Below are 24,897 nucleotides of genomic sequence, written 5' to 3' on the forward strand. Positions count from 1 at the left end.
TAGTCAATTTAGCAGAAGGTAGTGTATGGGTGCAGAATAGTTCTGCATTATCTCTATTTTTTGAAGTAAAGGAAAAGAAAAATAGAGACCCCAATGTAGCCAAGTTGAAAGAGTCAATCAGGTATCAGAAAGTAGAGGTTTTCTCCCAAGGGGGAGATGGTGTGTTACGTTGCCAGGGTAGGTTATGTGTGCTAGGTGTAGATGACTTAAGGCAATAAATTCTTGCAGGAGCGAATGATGAGCATTACTCTATTCTTCCAAAGGCAACTAAGATGTATCATTTTTTGTGGGAGGTCTACTAGTGGAGTGAGATAAAGAGAAAAATTGCAGAGTTTGTAGCTAAGTGCTCTATATGTCAATAGGTTAAGATCGAGACCAAAAACGTAGTGGGTCTATGCAGGAGTTCAATATTCCCTCTTGGATGTGGGAGGAGGTGAACATGGATTTTGTGATGGGTTTACCTCGTACTCGCGTTAGAATGATTCAATTTGGGTCATTGTAGATAGGATGACCAAATTAGCTCATTTTCTACAAGTTCATACCTCTTATTTAGCCAAGGATTATGCCAAGTTCTATGTTAAAGAGTTGGTGAGATTGTACGGAGTTCCATTGTCCATCATTTCAGATAGAGGTACGCAGTTCATCTTTTATTTCAGGAAAGCCTTCTAGAAGGGTCTTGGTACCCAAGTTCACCTCAGTATAACCTTTCATCCTTAGAAAGATGGCCAAGAATAAAGGACTATCTAGACTCTAGAAGATATGTTATGGGCTGTGTCATTGACTTTAAGGGTAGTCGGGATGACCATTTTCCACTGATTGAATTTTCATATAATAACAACTATTATTCCAGCATTCAGATGGCTCCATTTGAGGTGCTCTATAGGAGGAGATATAGATCTCTTATTGGTTGGTTTGAAGAGGGAAAGGCCACAGTGGTAGGTCCTGACTTTGTATTTGATACCTTAGAAAAGGTTTAATTGATCAGGGAAAGGCTTTAGATAGCTTAGAGCCGACAAAAATTGTATGCCGATATGCACAGAAAGGATATTGAAGTTGATAGTTGGGATTTTATGTATTTGAAAATCTCTCCTAAGAAGTGAGTAAATAGGTTTGGCACAAAGGTGAAGCTCTATCCCGGATATATCGGCCCTTACTAGATTCTCAACCATTTCGGAAAGGTAGCCTAAGAGCTTGAGTTGCCTTCATACTTAGATTTAGTCCATCCAGTGTTTCATTTCTCCCTGCTAAAGAAGTGCATAGGTGACCAATAAGTTTTAGTCCCTTTAGAGGGTATAAATGTTCAGAACAGGCTCTCTTATGAGGAAATCCTAGTCAAAATTCTTGATTTTTAGGTTTGCAATCTGAGGAACAAAGAAGTACCTCAAGTCAAAGTTCTTTGGCAGAATAAGTCAATTGAGAGATCTACTTGGGAAGCAGAAGCAGATATGTGGACCAAGTATCCTTACCTCTTCTTTGTAAACTCGGACTCTGCCCAAGGTAACAGTTTTTCTTGAATTTGTTCAGTTTCATGCTCTGATTACCTTTATAACTCTGTATCGGTTCAGTTGCATAGAATTTTATATCATGCATAGCTTCATGAAATAACTTAGTCATGTGTCATGTTTTCAGAACTCAGTCATGCTTCAGTTATGCATGTTCAGTACAAAATCTCAGTATATCAGTACTTTCAGTCATGCAATCATGCTTTAGTTGTGTGTGTTCAGTATATAAATTCCATCTATCAATACTCTCATTTTAGTTAGTCTCATTTGAAGATAAATGTTCCCAAGAGGGAGATATTGTAAGAACCCACAAAATTCCAAGCTTAATTCAGTCCATTAAAGCTTGAATAGAGGTCCCAGACTTAGAAATGTCAGCTAAGTATTTATACTTAGAAATATTTTAGCCTTCGTACATTTGCGATCCTATTTTACAACCCTTATGACCTTAAAATATAAATCTTTATGTTGATTCATGATCAAGAATGTCAGTAGGCATTCTCGGGCGAGTTTTGGATTTCTTAAACATCGTTTGAGGTATGTTTAGAAGTTCAAACCAGTGGATCAACGCGATCATGATGCCCCGCATTGCCTATTGCGTTGATAAATATTTTTCCCAACTTCCAATGTCAAATTCCATTGAGCCGATGTGGACTCAACACGGTGTACCAACCATAGTATCGATCCTATCGATGCGGCGTGTTGGGCTGTGTGTCACTGGGCACATTTTAAGTCGTTAGAAGCCCTCGTCTAGAGGGGTAAATGGGTCTTTTCCCACCTTATATCATCCTCTAAAACACGAGATTAAGCCGCTTTAGTGGCAAAATCCATTCTCTATTCTCAAAATTACTCAAGAACAAAACCCTAGGGCTTCCAATTCAAGATTTAAGCTTCAAGGAAACACCATCAACCTTCATTAATTCATGTACGAAGGTATGTGAAGTGTTCATCCAAGGGTTTCCTTCTACCCTTGGTGTTCAAGAAACTCTTTTAAACTACAAGTTAATTGATTTCATGAATTCCATGTGGGATTTGAGTGCATTCATGATAAAGATGTTAATTGTGTTCTAATCCATGGTTTATTTCAAGTTTCATGTCAAATTATTTATCATGTGTGTAGTATCATGTGAATTCATGTTAAAATCCCTTGATTTGCAAATTGGAATTTGAAAGTGTGATGCTTACATGTTATCTAGTATCATGTGTATAAACTTTGATCCCAAGTGCTTGATAAATTGCTCATGTGAATTAAAGGTGAAAATCATGACATACTAGCATATGTGCAAGCTTATATCTCACAAGAATTTGATGAAATATCTCTATGAATGAATTATGAACAGGTATGCATCATTGTGCTTTTCAAGTTCTTGCTATATTTTTCTTTTATGTTATAAAGTCCTGGGGGTATTCAATATTACCTAGAGCTACAGTGGTTATAGAACAGTCTCAGTAGTGCCATGAACAGTATTACTCAGAAACAAGTCCCGGTCTCAGTTCAGTAATCAGTTCAGAATTTAGTAAATTCAGTCAGCTAACAAAACTCAGTAGTACTCCATCAGTTAATAAAACCCAGTGAACGAAGTTCAGTTCAGTTAGACAGCATGATCAGTAACAGTTTAGGCCAGCCTAGTATAGTTTAGAATAAGTTCAGTGTCTATTCAGTTGGGAGTAGGATTCAGCATTGAATAAACCCAAGAATGGGGACTTACCTGCCAGCAGAGGACGTGATCTTTAGAAGCAGTCCTTGTGTTCCAGAACTATGTTTCCAGCCTAGGTTGATACATCAACCTGCAAGTTGAGGGTACCATTATTTTTATTCAGAACACTTACCAGATAAGGGCTACTCAGCACTTGTCTTTACCCGTGGAACGATAATGACACCCTTCCAACTGAGATTACAGGTTGAACCCTAAATCAGTTCAGAGAAGGGGTATGTTGATTAGATGATTTTCTCCCATAGTTTCAGTTTCAGTCTTAGTATGGAACTCAATTCAGTTCTACAGAATCAGGACTTCAAACAAAGTCACCCAGCTCAGTATAGAACTTAGTTCAGTTCTACAGAATTAGGACTATAAAAAACAATCACCCAGCTATCAGTAATACAGTTATCAATAAAATCATATATCAGTTATTCAGTTATCATAACTCAGTATCTAGTGTGACTATGATCTCAGATATAATTTATGCAGATATATGCATAGTATTGCATAATCTGTGTTTCATTAGTTTTTAGTTATATATGTATCCTTATTCATTTAAATTCACGTTACTCAGTCAGTTATTTATTCATGCATATGAGCCCATGCATATCAGCCCACCTCACTTAGCATGCTAGAACATTTAAAGTACTGACACATACTTTTATTTTGCGCTATGATGTTTTATATCATAGGTTTTGATGTACAGGCTCTTGACCGCACTTAGCAACCCAACTATTAGCAACAGACTTAGTGTTGAGTCATCTTAGTTCGAGGATAAAGTTATTATATCATTTTATTATTTCAGTGTTCAGTTTAGTTCAATAGTCAAAGATAGTTGGGGGCTTATCCTATCAACTCCATATTCAGATAGTTAGAGGCTTTCAGACTAGAGTATTTCAAATAGATGTTTCAGGATTCAATTTTTAGTATTCAATATTTGTTTCAGTTATGAACCTTATGGAAATTTTCATTCGATCTTCAACATTTATTTCAAATATATTATCATTGCAGTGTTGTTATTGTTAAGTGCTCACAGCAGGTATAAGTCATCGATTAGCTGGTGGTCCTTTGGGGTCGCTAGCATCGTGTAGCATCTGGGGTACAGACTTGGGGCATTACAGAAGTTTAGGCGTGATTTGGGAACTGTCATCCAAACCTATGATATGATACATGATAGCTCAATAAAAGAGTATATGATTAGTACTTTGAATGTACTGGTATGCTAAATGAGGTGGGCTGATATGCTTGGTTTCATGAACAAGAATAGAATAATAATTGTATGTATATGTGAATGTAAATATATATAATATGTAAAACTTGATAGAGTGCATGAAATATGAAGACACCAAGGATAAATGAAGTCCATAAATATTGAGAATACGTGAAATCTATAAATACTGGGGATACATAAAAACTGTAAGTATTACTGATACATGAAATCTATAGAAACTGGGGACACATGAACAAGCATATAACATGGTTTGAATACAATCTGTAGATACTAACATCTGATAACTGAGTTAGTGGAAACTGTATACTATGGTTAAGAAACTGAAACTGAATAACTGAACTGAGACTGTAACTGAGACTGTGGGAGCTATCATCTAATCGACATATCCCAATGAGCAAGTTTAGGGTCCAATCTGTAACCTTAGTTTGAAGGGTGTTAGTACCGTTCCATAGGTACTAATGCTGGCTATATGGATTCACTAGACTGGTGTACTGTATCATCCCAAAGGACTAAGGGTGTCAAGCCTAAACTGATGGGTGACCCCTGCAAGATAGTCACATCTAATCTAATGGGTAACTTCTCATATCCTACGATAGCTATGTAGTTCTAGAGTACAAGTACTACTACTAATGACTCTGCCTATCTGATGGGGAAACCGCCATCTCTACGCTCGCTCGTTGCTAAATCCTACTTCCAACTGAATGACATTGGATTACTACATTGTTCTGAGTTTAACTGACTGACCTATTAATGCTCATATATATATATTCTGTAGCTATTTTGTAGATACTAAGATGACACTAAGTAAGTAGCTATGGTTTTTGGGTATTCAAAACCCACAGGACTCAGTAATAATAAGAGTAAAATAGTACTAAAGTTTAAGGACATAACATGGGGGTATTTATTTAAAATCCACTCTTGTAGGCATTTCTTCAAACACTTGATATGAATGGTGTACATTAAGCATGAGAATAGTTTAAAACTTGTAGTAAAATAATAATTTCAACACTAATATTACAAATTATGAATTAAATCCGTGGACAAAAACATTTAAACATGAGAAGTGTAATAATCAAAATCAATTTCGTGAAAACACAATATAGGACAAGATTTATGGGGTCTTATGGTTAAAGTCACAATTTCAAATCATAAATAACTTGAAAAGATGATAACTTTGGATTTAAATTGGATACGTGAGCTTTATGGGTGAAAGGGACCCATGAATGAACACTTAACATACCTGGGAATATTAAATCTTGAAGCTCTTGTGATTTTCTTGAGGATTTCTCTTGATTGCTTGAAGATTAAGGTCTGTTAATTGAGAGAGAGTTTGTTTATTTTGGGGGAAAAGTTAATAAAGAATGGGTTTAAAATGTTTTTAAGGATTGAATCCCATATTTGGGAGTATGAAAATTATAGAAAAAGACTAGTTTAACCTTGCAAAAAACTTTTAATTTTCGTTAAATTTTTTTGACTTGGGCCCTTGGCGCGACCCGGTGCTATCGCGTTGTATCTTTGAAAATTGACAATTGGGAATTGGAGTCTTGGATCTATGTGGTGGGATCACGGTTCCTCATTGGATGTGAATATGGTCCTTGGCGATATGCGCCATGATCGCGGAGTTATACTGGAAAGTGACAACTAGGAAATGACACTGCTCCGTGAAGCAGGCTTATCGCATTGTCTTACTGGATTTTGATAATTTCCATTTGGCTGGCCTTCGCGATGCATTGAAGTGCCAGTTGGCGCACTTCTTTACAAAAATGGGTCAAACTCTTTGTCCGGGTATCGAATTTGGGTGAATTTTGTATCATTGGAAAGATGATTGAATTTCCTATGCAATGGTAAGATCTAAACTAATAAAAACCGAGTATTTCAAAAAAAAAAATATTACATAGGATAACCTATGTACTTAGAGCTAAATGAATCTCGGGAAATATAGGGTATTACAATATCTCCCCCTTAGGAACATTCATCCTCGAATAAGACTGATTAAGCTGAGAAACACTAATAGACTGCGTTTACGCACTGAACATGCATATGTGATGCATGGAATAAATGACTGAAGCTACAGATAAGTTGAATTTTCATACTGAACATACATATCTGATGCATGAGTACATGACCAAATTCATTCATGAATACACAACCGAATATGCAATGGTGAGGAATAACATGTTTATTATGGTAATACCCCAAACTTTTCTTAGCTTAGATTCATCCCTAAAATGTTAAGGGAGAGTTTCCAAAGTGAATATTGATTATTTCGTGTGGAATTCTTCAGATTTAGACCTCCCATTGTGTGGGAAATTAAATAAGCTTTCCAACGATATAAAATTTACCTAAATTCAATAACTGTAAGAAGTTATGGCTATTTAAGTTCCAGTCATAAAACATCATGATTTGGGCCCTTAGAGCATCACAAAGAAGCGTAAAATTATAATTGTCAATTTTTAGTAAGACTCTATGATTTTGGCGCTTCACGAAGATTCCCAATTTCCCATTTGGCAATTTCTGGTGTCACTCTACGCTACTGGCGCATCGCGCCAGTGGTCGAAATGACAAATTTTGGGGCTCCATGATGGTGCTGCATCATGGAGGGAACCTAATTCCTACTTTTCCTTTATCTAGTGAGCCACCACAATTGTGGCGCATTGCGGTGGCCACCTAGTTCACAAAAAATTCATTTTTCCAGTTTCGACATAAGCTTAAAAGGGGCATTTTGATAAATCCCCAAGCCCCCAATTAATCCAAAACAAGGGATTAATCATATCCCAAGCATCTTATGCTTATTATTCATCATCCTCTTTAGAAGAAACACCCTAGAAACAAAATTCTTCTTCTCAAAGAAACTAAAATTCTCCATAGAATTTCCAAGAAAGCTTCAAATTGAGGGTTTCCAAAGCATGATAATCAAGAACCCGTCATCAAGAACTCAATAGGAATCTAAAATTCAAGATTTCTTCATCTAAGCATCTATTTATGTATGTGGGGTTATGAACAAGGATACTCCTTTCATCCTTGTGCCCAAAACTTGTTTTAAATTACAAAGTTATTTGATTTTATATGATTTTCCATGAAATTGAAATTAGGGTTCATACCCAATGTTGCCATTTACCAGCTCATGAGATTTTAAGTGAATTATAAGTTGAATTACATGTTTATTTTCATATTTTCATGCTTATTGCAGTAATTTCCAGATTTTGGGATGAATTATCATTGATTTTATTATTGGGCATGATTACTATGATATTTTGACATGAATTTGATACATGGGTTTTAAGCCCCAAGTTTATGTGTTGAGATTTTGAGAAAGATGATGCTTTAAGCATCTTATGAGTTGATTATTTCAGATTTACAACAAAGCTTTGATCTTTTGATCATCAGATTAGATATTGAATCCACTTTATAAATTATTACAGATTACAGAACTCAGAACAACTTTAATTACAAATTTACTCAAATGATTGCATAATTGGTTTTAGATAAACCCTTATTATAGTTTTAAAGTGGATTTCCAACATAATGATCGTAGCAAATAAAATGGAGTAGAATTTAGCACCAGCGGGAAGTGTGGATTTAGCGCATCCTACTTTCACAGAACTACATCGCCAACGTGCGTATAAATTATTAGATTATTCCTAATTCTATATTAATGATAGACTTAGCTTATGATCAATCACATGGGTAGGTTATACTCCCTAGAAAAATTATGACATCTCTCTCTAATGTGAGGTTTCTTCCTTAGGAGGACGAGACGTTGGACTCCATGTAGCTCGCATGGTTTATGTCAGTTAAGAGAACCTCTCTGCTAGAGAAAGATATACAACTTTTTAGATAAAATAATTTCCATAAAGTTTTAAAGCTTACAGACTACAGATTTCAGAATAGAAAAGCATAAAGAATCTAAGTGTAAAGGCTCATAGTTTATTTCAAATTTTTCTTTACAAAAAAGATAATAGTTACAAATTTCAACTTTTGGATATTAGAGTAAGTCATTCTACACTTAGACAATATGATTTAAAATGGGGGAATACAAGTTCAGCTCTTAGAACTAAATGTTATGGCTCACAAGATTTATAATATATGTGTGGCTTCTTATTGCCACATATTTCAGTATATAAGATATTCCAGCTTATGTGAGTCATTTACATTTAGCATGATTTGTTTCTTATAAATGATAATTATGAGATGATGCTTTACTTATTCATATCACCCCTATATACTCAGTACATCCTCAATGTACTGATCCATATATACGTCTATGTGCTACATTGTATAATAATGTAGGTACAGGTGCTCAGTATCAGCAGCGTGAGTAGTTTGAGCATCTCCATCTACATTCAATAATTAGTGAGTCCTCATAGTTTGGGGATTTATTCTATCCATTTTGATTTTTCAGTTTATTAGTTTTTGAGCTTTTAGTATTTCCTTTTAGACAGCTCGAGTTAGCTAGGGCTTTATCCCAGTGACTCTCTAGTATTAGTAGTAGAGGCTTGTCAGACTACTAGTTTTGTTGTAGATTATTTAGTTTTTTGATGTATCAAATATTATGGTCAGATAATTCTATGATATTATAAACAGTTTATGTATTTAGTATGACTTTTATGTCTATATTTCTATTATATAAGATTTAGGCTCAACAGTATACAGATAGGGTTAGCTTAAGGCTACTCGTAGTCTTGAGCACTGTGTGACATCTCAAAATTAGATTTCAGCGCGTTACAAACTTGGTATCAGAGCCTAAGGTTTTTAATAGTCCTAGGGAGTTAGACTAGCTGCATTACGTAGAGTCTTGGTCATAGGTGTAAGGCATTCCACATTTATAAACAAGAGGCTACAGAATGTTCTTAGGAAATCATCTGTTTCTTCATGATCTATCATGCTTACAGTATCTCTATCTTCTTTTAACTTGTACTTTCACATGACAGTTGTTGATCATTCCTCCTTGTTAAGCTAATGCTCATAGAAATAATAACCAGCCTCTTCAGCCTGCAGATCCTTTGAATGAGAATGCTTCATATGCAGAATTTTGGGCTACCTTTCAAGCGCTAGCCCAGGCTATGACAACTAATTTTTAGTGCAACCATCATACTACAGTCCTACCTCAGCAATATAGAGACTTAGCCACAGCCAGAATTCAAAATTTTATGAGAATTAACCCACCAAAATTCTTTGGGTCGAAGGCAATTAAGGACCCATGACTTTATCTAGATGAGGTGAAGAAGATCACTCAAATTATGTATGTTTCTAAAGAGGAGACTGCAAAAATTAGCATCCTATAGGATAAATGATGCTGCATATAACTGGGTAGTGATGTGGAAGAAGAGTAGAGGGGAGAATGCAACTCCCATGACTTGGTAGATATTTCAGGATGTATTTATAGATAAGTTTTTCCCATATGATATGAGAGAAGCTAAGATAGAAGAGTTCATGAACCTGAGGCAGGGCTCGATGACAGTGAAAGAGTATTGCCTCAAGTTTAACTAGTTGTCTAAGTATGAACCTGATCAGATGGCTGACCCTAGGTCAAGCATAAGTAAGTTCATGAATAAAGTATCTAGATTGGTGGTCAAGGAGTGTAGACCTACCATGCTTATTGGAGACATAGATCCTTCTAGATTGATGAAGTATGTTCCTTAGATTGAGGTAGAGAAGTTGAGGGGAAGTGAGAGGGGAAATAAGAAGGCTAGAACAAGGAAGTTTGAGTATGGTTAGACTAGGTATCAAGGAGGAAATCATTCGGAATATCAGAACCGTTCATCTATGCCTGCACCATCTTCAACCAGTGCTCCTGTACCCAGAATTAGGCAGGAATATTAAGGTAAGTCATTTATGTTCAAATCCCAGAGTAGTGTAGGTGGTAGGCCTAATTATCCTACGTGTACTAAGTGTGGTAAGAATCATCCTAGTGAGTGTTTGGCTGGTTAGAAAGGTTGTTTCAAATATGGTAAGTTGGGTTAGAACATTAGATATTGTTGCATGCTAAGCAGGGAAACAAAGATGACCATCTCCAGACTGAGGCCACTATTGCCCCAGCTCCTTTAGGTTGCCCAACTCCTTCTCAAGGCACATCATCTAGTACTAGCCGTGGTTAGTGCCAAATTTGGTTTTATGCTTTACCATCCCGTCAGGAGCAGTAAAATTCACCAGATTTGTTATGGGTATGCTTCGTGTTATTCATCTTTATGTTTATGTGTTGTTAGACCTTGGGTCGAGTTTTTATTATGTGACCCTATTAGTTGTAGTAAATTTTGAGATAATTTTTGAAAGGATCCCTGAGCCATTCTTGGTTTCTGCCCCGGTAGGTGAGTTAGTTATTGCTGAGCAGATTTATAAAAAGTGTCCTATTACTATTCTTCATAAGGTCATATTATCATACATGATAGAGTTAGACCTAGTTGACTTTAATCTTATTCTTAGTATGGATTGGCTTCATTCCTATTAGGCATCTGTATATTGTTGCACCCATGTGGGGAAGTTTCAGTTTCTAGATGAGCTAGTCTTTGAGAGGTCAGGTAATTTGGTGTCTCCCAAGAGTCATTTCATATCTTATCTTAAGGCCATAAAGTTGATATCCAAAGGTTGCATTTATCATTTTATTCGAGTTAAATAAACTAAGTTGGAGACTCAAACAATTTAGTCAGTTTGTGTAGTTAATGAGTTTTCTGATATTTTCCCCAAAGATCTCCCAAGGGTACCTCCTATATAGAGATAGAATTCAAGATTGACCTTCTTCCTAATACTCACCATATTTCTATCCCTCCTTACCATATGGATCCTACAGATCTTAAGGAGTTGAAAGAGCAACTCAAAGATATTCTAGATAAAAGTTTCATAAGGCCTAGTGTTTCTTCATGGGGAGCTCCCGTCCTATTCATGTGAAAGAAAAATAGTTCTTTGTGTATATACATTGACTATCGTTAGTTGAATAAAGTTATAGTCAGAAACAAATATCCTCTTCCTAGAATTGAGACTTATTTGACCAACTCCAAGGTGCCAGTTTTTTTTCAAAGATAGACCTTAGATCCGGCTATCACCAACTTAAAGTAAGGGAATGTGATATTCCAAAGACAACCTTCAGAACTCGTTATGGTCATTTTAAATTTCTAGTCATGTCCTTTTGGATAACTAATGCCCCAGAAGCCTTCATGGACTTGATGAATAGAGTATTCAAACAGTATCTGGACATGTTTGTTATAGTCCTTATAGATGATATCCTTGTCTACTCTCGTAGTGAGGATGATCATGCAGACCATCTTAGAATTGTGTTGCAAACTGTGAGAGGTCATTAGTTATCCTCCAAATTCAGCAAGTACAAATTTTGGCTAAGGTTAGTACCTTTCCTTATTCATATTGTTTCCATGGAGGGTATTAGAGTTGATCCCTAAAAGATAGAAGCCATAAGAAATTGGCCTAGACCTATTTCTCCATCAGACATTAGGAGTTTTTGGGGTCTAGTTAGTTATTACCGCTGTTTTTTTTGAAGGTTTCTCTTCTATCTTGTCTCCTATATCTAGATTGACCTAAAATAAAGTTAAGTTCCATTGGTCAGATTCTTGTGAGAAGAGTTTTCAAGAGTTAAAGACTCGACTCACTTCAGCCTCAAAGCTAGCATTACCCGATAGTACGAATGGTTTTGTGGTGTATTGTAATGCCTCCAGAGTTAGTTTAGGATGTGTGTTGATATAGAGGGGTAATGTTATATCCTTTTCCTTTAGATAACTTAAGCCTTATGAAAAGAATTACGCAATCCATTATCTTGAATTAGCTATTGTGGTGTTTGCTTTGAAAATCTAGAGACACTACCTGTATAGTATGCACATTGATGTGTTCACAAATCACAAAATCTTGTAGTGTTTACTTAGAGGGAGTTGAATCTCCTTCATAAAAGGTGGTTGGAGTTGTTGAAGGATTATGACATAAGTGTGTTGTATCATCCAGGAATGGCTAATGTAGTGGCAGCCGCCCTTAGCAGACTATCTATGGGTAGTGTTGTTCATGTGGAAAAAGATAAGAAGGAGTTGGCTAGAGAATTTCATCGATTGGCTAGATTGGGTGTTAGGTTGGTTGATTCAGCTAAAGGGAATGTTTGGGTTCAGAGTAGTTCTGAATCTTCCCTAGTTCTTGAGGTAAAGTAGAAGCAAGATATGGATTCTAGTTTGGTCAAACTAAAGGAGTTGGTTAAGGACCAAAAAATAGAGGGTTTCTCATAAGGGGGAGATGGCGCGTTGAGATACCAAAATAGATTATGTGTTCCTTGTGTTGATGAGTTTAGATAGAGAATTATGGCTGAAGCGCATGGTGTGCATTATTCTATTCATCCAGGTTCTACCAAGATGTACCGTGACTTATGGGAAATCTATTGGTGGAGTGGTACGAAGAAAGATATAGCAGAGTTTGTAGCAAAGTGTGCTAATTATCAATAGGTCAAGGTAGAGTGCCTAAGACCTGGTGGTATGTTACAAGAGTTTGGTATCCCCACTTGGAAGTAGGAAGAGGTGAATATGGATTTTGTAACTGGTTAACCCTATTTGCGTCGTCTTCATGATTCAATTTGGGTTATTATAGATAGATTGACTAAGTCAGTACATTTCTTGCCAGTTCATACAACCTATATAACTGAGGATTATGATAACTTGTATATCCAAGAGATGGTTAGATTGCATGGAGTTCCTTTGTCTATCATCCCATATAGGGGTACTCAGTTTACCTCTCAGTTTTGGAGTGCCTTTCAGAAAGGTCTTGGTACCCAAGTTCATCTCAGTCTAGCTTTTCATCAGCAGACAGATGGTTATACAGAAAGGACCATTCAGACTTTAGAAGATATGCTGAGAGCTTGTGTTCTTGATTTCAAAGGTAGTTGGGATGAACATTTGTTATTGATTGAGTTCTCTTATAATAACAGTTATCATGCTAGCATTCATATGTCTCCATTTAAGGCTCTTTATGGGCAAAGATGTAGGTCTCCAGTTGGTTGGTTTGAAGTGGGTGAGGCCGCTTTGATTGGTCCCGACATGGTATTTGAAGCTATGGAGAAATTTCAATTGATTAGAGAGATTGAAAGCATCCCAGAGTCACCAGGAATCTTATGCCGACTTTAGAAGGAGAGATCCAGAGTTTGAGGTTGATGATCTAGTGTATTTGAAAGTTTTACCCATGAAAGGGTTGAAGAGATTTGGCAAGAAGGGGAATCTTAGCCACTATGATGTTGGTCCCTTTCGTACTTTGAGTCATGCTCGGAAGGTATTGTATGAGCTTGAGCTACCCATATATTTGTCCTCAGTTCATCCGATTTTCCATGTGACTTTGCTGAAGAAGTTCATAAATGATTCAGCTGTTGTAGTTCCTCTAGAGGATATGGATATTCCGAATATCCTTTCTTATGAAGAAGTTCTAGTAGAGATTCTTGATAGTCAGATTCGTAGACAAAGGAACAAGGAAGTTCTCTTGGCCAAAGTCCTGTGGAAAAATCAGTCTGTTGAGGGTGCTACTGGGGAAGTGGAAGTAGACATGCGCACCAAGTATCCTTATCTCTTCTCCACAAACTCAGATCCAGCCGAAGGTAATAAGTCTTCCTTTATTAAGTTCTTTTCTGAGTCTCAAATTCAGCTATATAGTTATTTTCATGAGAATTCATGCACTTTCAGATCAGTTCAGTAGCTCATTATATTTGAGATCCAGACATTCAGTTTATCTCAGTTGTGCATGATAGATTATAGCCTCTGGTTTTTCAATGTCCTTAGTATTAATTAGCCACATTCGAGGATGATTGTTTCTAAGGGGGAGATATTGTAATACCCCGAACTTTTCTTAGCTTAGATTCATCCCTAGAATATTAAGGGAGAGCTTTTGAAATGAATATTGATTATTTTATGTGTAATTATTTAGATTTAGACCTCCCATTGTGTGGTATATTGAATAAGCTTTCCAACGATATAAAATTCGCCAAAATCCTATAACCGAGTAAGAAGTTATGGCTATTTTAAGTTCCAGCCTTAAAACACCATGATTTGAGACCTTAGCGCGTCGCAGAGAAGCGTAAAATCATAATTGTCAATTTCTAGTGAGACTCCGCGATTTTGAAGCATCGCGGAGAGGCCCAATTTCTCATTTGGCAATTTCTAGTGTCACTACATGATACTGGCGCGTCGCGCCAGTGGTCGAAATGGCAAACGTAGGGGCTCTGCGAAGGTGGCGCATCACGGAGGGAACCCAATTCCCACTCGTCCTTTTTCCAGTGAGCCACCGCGATTGTGGCTCATTGCGCTGGTCATCCAGTTCGTAAAAAAATTGTTTTCCCAGTTCCAACTTAAGCCTAAAAGGGGTATTTTGGTAAATCCGCAAGCCCCCAATTCATCCAAAACAAGGAATTGATCATATCCCAAGCACTTTATGCTCATTATTCATCATCCTCTTCAAAAGAAAAACCTTAGAAACCAAATTCTTGTTCTCCAAGAAATCAAAATCCTCAATAGAATTTCCAAGAAAGCTTCAAATTGAGGGTTTCCAAAGCAAGATAATCAAGAGCTCATCATCAAGAACTCAATAGGAATCCAAAATTCAAGATTTCTTCATCGAAGCATCAATTAAGGTATGTGGGGTTATGAACAAGGATACTCCTTTCATTCTTGTGCCCAAAACTTGTTTTAAATTACAAGGTTGTTTGATTTTATATGATTTTTCATGAAATTGAAATTAAGGTTCACACCCAATGTTGCCATTTACAAGATTATGAGATTTCAAGTGAATTATAAGTTGAATTACATGTTTATTTTCATATTTTCATGCTTATTGCAGTAATTTCCAGATTTTGGGATGCATTATTATTGATTTTATTATCAAACATGATTACTATGATATTTTGACAGGAGTTTGATACATGGGCTTTAAGCCCCAAGTTTATGTGTTGAGATTTTGAGAAGGATGATGCTTTAAACATCTTATGAGTTGATTATTTCAGATTTACAACAAAGCTTTGATCTTTTGATCATCAGATTAGCTATTGAATCTACTTTACAAATTATTACAGATTACAGAACTCAGAACAACTTTAATCACAAATTTACTCAGGTGGTTGGATAATTGATTTGAGATAAACCCTTATTATAGTTTTATAGTGGATTTCCAATAGAATGAGCATAGAAAATAAAATGGAGTAGTATTTAGCACCGAGCGGTAAGTGTGGGTTTAGCACGTCCTACTTTCACAGAACTACGTAGCCAACGTAGGTATAAATTATTAGATTATTCCTAGTTCTAGGCTTCTGATTCTCAATCTTAACTTGATGGCACGTAGAGCACTTAGCTACAAACTCTGTGATATCTTTTTTCATCCCACTCCATCAGTAGATCTCCTGCAAGTCGCGGTACATCATAGTCGCCCCTAGGTGAATCAAATAATGTGCGCCATGCGCTCCAACAAGAATTCACTGTCTCAACTCATCAACATAGGGCACACACAATATACCTTGACAACACAATACACTATCTCCCCCTTGGGAGAAAACCACTATTTTCTGATCTTTCACTGACCTATTCAGCTTCACTAGATTCGGATCTCTGTGCTACTTATCCTTCACTTCGGTAACTAGAGATGTTTCTAAATTACTTTGTACCCATACACTACGCTATGCTGAATCGACTAAGTGAACACCTAGTCAGGCAAGCTAATGAACTTCCTAAACTAACTACTTTTTATCATTCTTAACATGAACAACACTACCCATAGACAATCTACTGAGAGCATCTGCCACTACATTGGCCTTGCCCAGATGATACAAAACACTAATGTCATAATCTTTTAATAACAGTAACCACCTCCTCTGATGCAAATTCAAATCTTTCTAAGAGAACACATACTGCAAGCTTTTGTGATCTTTGAACACATCTACATGCACTCCATACAAGTAGTGCCTCCAAATCTTTAAGGCAAACACTACAGATGCTAGCTCAAGATCATGGGTAGGATAATTCTTCTCATGGGGCTTAAGATGTCTAGAGGCATATGCTATAGCCTATAGCATTACCTCTCTACATGAGGACATAACCCAAACCTACTCTGGATATATCACAGTACACAACAAACCCTTCTGAACCATCTGGCAACGTCAAAATTAAGGCTGAGGTGAGTCGAGTCTTCAACTCATGAAAATTCTTCTCGCAGTAATCTGACCACTAAAAATTAACTTTATTCTAAATCAATCTAGACATGAGGGATGCAATAGCTAAATACCCTTCAACAAATCGATGGTAATAGCCATCCAAACTAAGAAACTCATGATGTCTGATGGAGAAATAGATCAGTTCTAGTTTCTCACCGCTTTGGTCTTTTAAGGATCAACTCTAATGCTATCATCAGAAATAATATGGCCAAGAAATGCTACTAACCTTATCAAAAATATGCGCTAACTAAATTTGGTAAACAACTGATAAGTTTTGAGAGTTTGAAGTATGATTCTGACGTGATCTGCATGATCATTCTCACTACGGGATAAACATGTCCAAGTACTACTTGAACACACAATTCATTAAGTCCATGAAATATGCTGGGGCATTTGTAAGACCAAAGGACATGACTGGAAATTCAGAGTGACTATACCGGGTTCGAAAAGCTATTTTTTGAATGTCACATTCTCTGACTCTGAGCTAATGATAGCCTGATCTGAGGTCTATCTTTGAAAAGTAGATAGCACCCTAAATTTGGTCAAACAAGTCATCAATTTTAGGAAGTGTATATTTATTTTTGATGGTAAGTTTGTTCAACTAATTGTAGTCAATACACATTTTGAGAGAACCGACTTTTTTACGCACAAATAGAATTGGTGCGCCCCATGGGGTGACATTGGGCCTGATGAATCCCTTATCTAGGAGATCCCTCAATAATTCTTTTAATTCTTTGAGTTTAGCTAGAGACATCCTGTATGAAAGAATAGAGATAGGCTGAGTTTATAGGAGAAGGTCTATTCTGAAGTCGATTTCCCTTATGGGAGAAAATCCGGGAAGATATATGAGAAATACATCTGAGAATTCATTTATTACTAGAACTGGATCAAGACTAGGAGTTTTTAAGCCAGAGTCTTTGAATCGTACATGTGATAGATACATCCCTTGGATATCATTTTTCTCGCTCTAAGGTATGAAATCAATTGACCCTTAAGCGCTATGGTACTACCCATCCATTTAAGGACTGGTTCATTTGGAAACAAAAAATGAACTATTCTATTTCTAAAATTAACTAAGACATAGCATGAGTGGATCTAATCCATACAAAGAATGACGTCAAAATCTGTCATCTCTAACTCCATGAGATCAACTAAAGTGATTTTATTAAACATCATGATTGGATAGTTCCTATATCCCTGCCTGTCTACAATGGAAACACCTACTGGGGTAGATACTAAAAAGGGCTCTACTAGAGTTTCGGGACTGATTCAAAAGTAGATGGCTATATAAGGAGTTACAAAAGAAAGAGAAGCTCCAGGTTCTAGTAATGTATAAATGTGTAAATAAAAGACCTGCAATGTACCAATAAATACATCAGGAGAATTTTCCTGATCTTATGGGGACTGAAGAGCATACAATCTATTTGGATGCTGACCACTGATAGCACTGGAAGCGGCAACCTGTTGAATTGGACGGCCGACTGGAACTGATGAATGATGGGACTGACCCTATTGGCACAGATGCCTACCTTTTTTAGCAACTACCCGACACTCCCAAATCAATGGCCTGGCTTTCCAAACCCAAAGCACACGTCACTACCTTCACTATACTTACCCTAATAGTTTCTACCATATTTCTGACACAAAGGGTTCGTACAATTACTGTTCACACTGCCTTAGGACTTAGAGACTGGTGCCCTATCCCTATTACCATTTCTAAATCTGGGCATTGAGGCACTAACTAAAGATGGTGCTAGGACAAAAGGTATTTCACGAAACTGAGGATGGTTACCTTTTTCTAACCTTGGCTGACTGAAATTAAGGCTACCCATTCTAGCCCATTTGTTCTCTCTATCTCTTTTTAGTTTTCTACTCCTCAATCTATTATGTTGAGCATAGGCCATTAACTTAGACAAGTCTATCTCTCTAATCAGCATTGCGATCCAGCACTTCTTGACCACACTATTAGATACACCAGACACAAACTTACTTATCTTAAACCTGCTATCAGCTACTATATGATGATGATATCTGACTAACTAAGTAAACATGAGGGAATACTTTTTCACAATCATATTACCATGCCTCAAATTGATGAACTCTAAAACTTTAGCTTCTCTCAACTCCAATGAAATAATCTATCTAAGAATGCAGTAGCAAACTTTTCCCATTCTACAGGCCGTGAATCTATGCCCCTATCTATCTTCAATTTCTTAAACCATGAGTAGGATATATCTTGAAACTTGTATGGAACCAACTCATCACTCTCACTAGAAGTCACCCCCATGATATCTGTTACCTTCTGCACCATATCTAAGAATTCTTGTGGATCCTCTTCAGACTTGGATCTTATGAAAGAAGAAGGGTTCATTCGGGTGACGTCCCAAATCTTGGTAACAACAATATCAACCAATGGATTGGATAGAACAGCGGCTAGCTGCATATTTTGAGCCGTAATAAAGTAAGCTATAGTAGTGAATATAGCTATGAACTCTTCATGAGATACATGCTCATTCAGGAGATCTTCATTCATTTGTTCTCATTTTGAGCTGCTGGAAAAGGTATTGGCTGGTTCTCGTTCCTTCTTTCATTTGTTCTTTTAGGAGGCATATTCTATAAATGAAACGAAGATTAAATTAGACAGAGATTTTAATATGAGCCCTTGCTCAGTCGCATGATATGAATACTGAAAGATAGGAAACTTTTCCTAAAGCTTCTTGTATCTTGTCCATAAGTATGGTGCACTACACACCCATGCACAAGACTATACTTGACGAGGCTTTCAGACTTCCTAGGACACTTTAAAATCATAGGCTCTGATACCAAGTTTGTAATTCCCCAAGAGTACACCCTGGGCACTACACGGTGCTTAAAGTCCCGAGGGACCATAAGCTAACCCATGAGTTGGTACCAGCTGTGAGCACTGAATAAAATATAATATTCGCAAAAGAACAACTGATAGACATAATGTTTTAAGTAATGAAAACTGATAAAAATGTAAACCAACTGATGAAATAATCTGATAAAGTCAACTAAAGTTTAAATACTGAATAACTGACTATAGTGTCTGAAAGCCTCTAAACTAATTGAATGTGAGTTGATAGGACATGCCCCAACTAACTCCAATTAATAACTGAACAAAAAACATGAAATAAAATAGTCTGTCCTCAAAATATAGGGACTTACCACTGCTAAGGCTGATAGTTGAGAAGTCTAGGCACGATTTAAGAACTAGCCATCTGAACCTATGATATAATACATCATAGCACAAGAAAAGAGTATGCTATCAGTACTTTGAATGTACTGGTATGCAAAATAAGGTGGGTTGATATGCATGGTTTCATGAACATTAATATACTAATAATTGTATGTATGTGAATGTAAATATATATATTATGTAAAACTAGATAGAGTGCATGAAATCTGAAGACACTAAGGATACATGATGTAATACTCCATACTCTTTCCTAGCTTGAAATCATCTCAAAAATGCTAGAAGCTTTCTTTGAAAGATGAATATACATTTGTATATGTGGCATTTTTAAGATGTTCATTTTTTGTCACGCGGGAAATTCAACAAGATTTCCATCGATATAAGATTTACTTAAATCCGATAACTGGGTAAGAAGTTGTGACTACTTTAAGTTCCCATCATAAAACAATGCTATATTGGTTAGTGGCGCGCCGCGCCACAAACTATAATGGCAATTGTCCTTTTCCAGTGTCTAAGCGCAATTTCCCCACGTCGTGCCAAACTTTCAGGTCACAAAGGAACTGGAAACATGATGGCTCCATATCGCGCCATCCCTCAATTTCCCAGTTGTCAAATTCCAGTAATACGACGCGATAGTACCGTGTCACGCCAGGGTTCTAATTCAGGAAATTTTTACTAAAATTAAAAAACACATCCTGGGTTAAAAGGGTTAATTTCCCACCCCTATTTAATCCCTTTAACATGAGATTCAGCTATTGGGAACTTAAATTATACTCTCTTCTCTCAAAAACCTCTCAAGAACAACCTAGGTCTTTTAATAGAAGATTCAAAATCAGAAATTTCCTTCATCAATCTTCATTTATTTATGAACAAAGGTATGCACAATGTTCATTCATGGATTACTTTTATACATGAAGCTCACGAACCTTGTTTTATCTATAAATCATGGTATTTATGTTGTGGGTTGTTTGTAATCATGTTGTTGACATTGATTGATTTCAAAGTTGGAATTTTTGTGTTTTTTTTTTTGATATTATGTTAACATGCAAGATAAAATCCATGAATTTAGTTGCTTATGATGTGTAATTTGATGATTTCACCTATGCCCTAAATTGTGCATGCAAGGTGTTTGATAAAATACTTGGAAGAGTAGAAATCATGCCTTGTAGCCCAAAACATAAACTAAATGTGACATGCTTGTCATCCTCATATGTTTATATGGTTTCCATGCCATCATTGTGAAATGTGTATATTGTTGGAATGCCTATGATATTAGAACATGAGATTATGATATAATTATAAGCATTCCCGTCCATGTTAGATAGTATGATAACCATGTACTTTGTGAAATCCCCAACTTATTACATTATGGATTGTTAATATTAGTTGTGTAGTCAAGAAAGTTAGGCTTTGTCAGTTTCCTTCCATCGAGTCCTGGGGGTAATTGTACCTGGAAATTTAGCTGTATGCTTAGAGCCAATGTCATTTTTTTAAGATACTCTCAGTCAAGCCATGTTTAGTAGAATTCAGTTAGTCTCATGACTCAGGAAAACTCAGTAATCTCAATAATATTCTGTTAGTCAACAAAACTTAGTTAACTCAATCCAGTTAAGTTTAATAACCCATGTTCAGTGTTTATTTAGATGGGAGTAGAAATTAGCACCGAGTGAACCCAAGGCTGGGAACTCACCTTCCAGTAAATAGTGTGATTCTTATGAGCAGTCATTGCATTCTAGAACTACATAACTAGCATTGGTTGAGACATCATACCTTCTAGTTGAGGGTAGATGGGGTGGCTTAACTTGCTAGTAGAAGGTTCCCACTATTCTCATTAGAGTAACCTGCTAGTTGAGGGTCACTCACATGTTGTCCTTACCAATAGGGTGGTATTGACACCCTTTGAATTAGGTCACAGATTGGACCCCAATTCAGCTATAATGTATCATTTTGGGTATGTCGGTTAGATAACTACTTCCCACAATTTTATGTTATGGAACCAAGAATGTTAGATACAGCCAATCAGTCTAAGTAATAGAACTCAGATAGTTCTACAGAATTTAGGACTATTAAATATAGTCAACTCAGATACAGTACAGAACTCAGCTAGTTCAATTAGATTCAGGACTATCAGATGCAGTCACTCATGTTATTAGTTATATCAGTTATCAGAACTCATTCATTAGTCATGTTAGTTATCAGTAAACTCACATTATCACAATTTCAGTTATAGTTACTATGTATGTATGCATGTATTCTCACGCTAATATTAGTTAGTTAGTCAGTATTGTTCATACTTATAAACCCCATGCATTCAACCTACCTCACATGCATACCAGTACATTTAATGTACTAACGCATTTGCGCTATGGTGTCTTATACCATAGGTTCAAAGACACGAGCTCCAGAGCATCAGTAGATTCCAGTTTCAACAGTCAAATTTAGAAGTTAGTCCTCATATTTTGAGGACACGATCATTATTTTAATATCTCATTAATTAATTTATTAGTTGGAGTTAGTTGGAGACATGTCCCATCAACTCCTTATTCAGACAGTCATGTTTAGAGGCTTTTTAGACTACAGTATATTCAGATAGCTTATTTCAACTTTGTTTTGGCTATGTCATACCCCATCCATATATTATGATTTATTAGATCTTATGTTATAATTTTGTACCTTATGGCCTTCCATTTTATGTTTCTATATTATATGGTATGTTATGTAGTATATAGGTGCAAATATCAGTCATGGGTTAGCTTATGGTCCTTCAGGGTCATGAGCACCATGTAACATTTCGGGTACCAGATTTGGGGCATTACAAACTTAGTATCAGAGCCTAAGGTTCAATAGAGTCCTAGGAAGTCTGAAAGCCACATCTAGTAGAGTCTTGTACATGGGTGTGTTGTGCACCACATTTATGTGTAGGAGGTTATAAGATGTTTAGGAATAGTTTCCCTTCTTTCAGTATTTATGTTGTGTTAGTGAGAATAATCTAAATTCAATTTCTCAGTCTAATCTATTTCTCTCTTTTTTTACAGAACATGCCTCCTTAAAGAAGAAACGGGAATCAGTCAGTCCTTCAGCCCAAAGAACCTTTGGGCAAACATATTTTTGATGTAGAGTTTAGGGTTGCATTCACTACTCTTGCTCAGTCTATTGCTTCTTCGAATGAAAAACTAGCTGTTGTTCTGGCCAATCCAGTGGCCAATTCAGCTGCAGCCAAATTTTGGGATTTTACCTGAATGAATCCTCCATCCTTTTTCGGGTCTAAGTCAGATGAGGACCCTCAGGAATTCCTAGATCAGGTGCAGAAGGTTATAGACATAATGGGGGTTACTTCTAGTGAAAGTGTTGAGCTAGTTGCATATTAGTTGCAAGATGTTGCTCACACTTGGTTCAAGTAGTGAAAGTCAGGGAGGGAAGTTGATGCAGGGTCAGTTGAGTGAGAGGAGTTAGCTTCTACTTTCCTTGATAGATTCTTTCCCCTAGAGCTTGGAGAAGCTAAGGTGTTAGAATTCATCAACCTCAGGCAGGGAAACATGATGGTGAAAGAGTATTCTCTTAAGTTTACTTAATTAGCCAGATATGACCCTCATATGGTTGCAGATAGCAGGGCTAAGATGAGTAAGTTTGTTTCAAGGGTGAATGATAGCGTGGTTAATGAGTGAAGATCTACCATGCTGAATAGTGAAATGACTTTACCCAGGCTCATGAAAGATACTGAGAAGAAACAGGAGCAAAAGACTAAGATGAGGGAGAGGAAGAATAAGAGAGTAAGGAAAAGTAGTTTTAACTTTGATTAGCCCAAATTAGAAGTGGGAAACCATTCTCAGTTTCTTCTTATGTCATCAGTTCCAGCTCCTTCTTTAGCTAGTGCTCCAGTTCCTAAGTTCATAAAGGATAACAAAGATAGAGCACCAGGCTAGAAGTCTCAGGGCAGTATTAGCAGTGCCCGCATCAATCCTTTTTGTCAGACTTGCAGAAAGAACTACTAGGGTACTTGAAGAGCTGGCAGTGATACTTATTTCGGGTGTGGCAAACCAGGCAATAGAGTTAGAAATTTTCCACAGTTAGGTCCGCAGGGTCAACATAAACATTTCTTAGCTTAGTCTGGTCACCTAAATTAGTACGGTGCCACCTTCAATGCTACTAGTGGGCAACACCCAAATATACTCTATGCTTTCTAATCCCAGTAAGATCTAGAAAATTCTCCTAATGTAGTTACTGGCACGTTGTATATCTTTTATGTGCATGTTTATGCTTTCCTAGCTCCAGGAGCTTCTTTGTCTTTTGTTACTCCATATATAGCAGGCGATTTCGAAAATAGTCCCAAAATTCTAGCAAAGCCTTTTTCGGTCTCTACCCTAGTGGGTAAAACCATCATAGCCCGACGAGTATACATGAACTGCCTGATTATGATATTTCAGAAGGTTATTTCAGCAGACTTAGTCAAATTAGAGATGATTAATTTTGACATCATTCTCATTAGGGATTGGCTTTATTCCTGCTATGCCACAGTTGACTGTAAAACTAAAATAGTCCAGTTTCAGTTTTTGAATAAACCCGTCCTAGAGTGGAAGGGTAGTGTATCTGCTTTCAAAGGTCAGCTTGTTTCCTACCTTCAGGCAAGAAAATAATATCTAAGGGATGTGTCTATCATCTTGTTCAAGTTAAGGACACTAGTTCTTAAACTCCCAGTCTTGATTCAGTCCCAGTAGTGAATGAATATTCAGATATTTCCCAAAGATCTTCCAGGAATTCCTCTCGAAAAGGAAATAGACTTGGGTATTGATCTTCTTCTAGATGCTCCACCTATATCTATTCTTCCATATCGAATTGCACCAACAAAACTCAAAAAACTGAAAGAATAGTTGAAGGATCTCTTGGATAAGGGATTCATCAAACCTAGTATGTCCCCGTGGGGCACACCAGTCTTATTTGTGCACAAGAAAGATGATTCTCTCAGAATATGTATTGATTATTGCCAACTCAATAATGTCATGGTCAAGAACAAGTATCCTCTTTCCAGAATTGATGACTTGTTTAACCAACTTTCGGGTGCCAGCTATTTTTCTAAGATAGAGCTTAGATCG

The sequence above is a fragment of the Capsicum annuum genome, chromosome 2, assembly GCF_002878395.1.
Source record: "Capsicum annuum cultivar UCD-10X-F1 chromosome 2, UCD10Xv1.1, whole genome shotgun sequence".
Classification (NCBI taxonomy): Eukaryota; Viridiplantae; Streptophyta; class Magnoliopsida; order Solanales; family Solanaceae; genus Capsicum; species Capsicum annuum.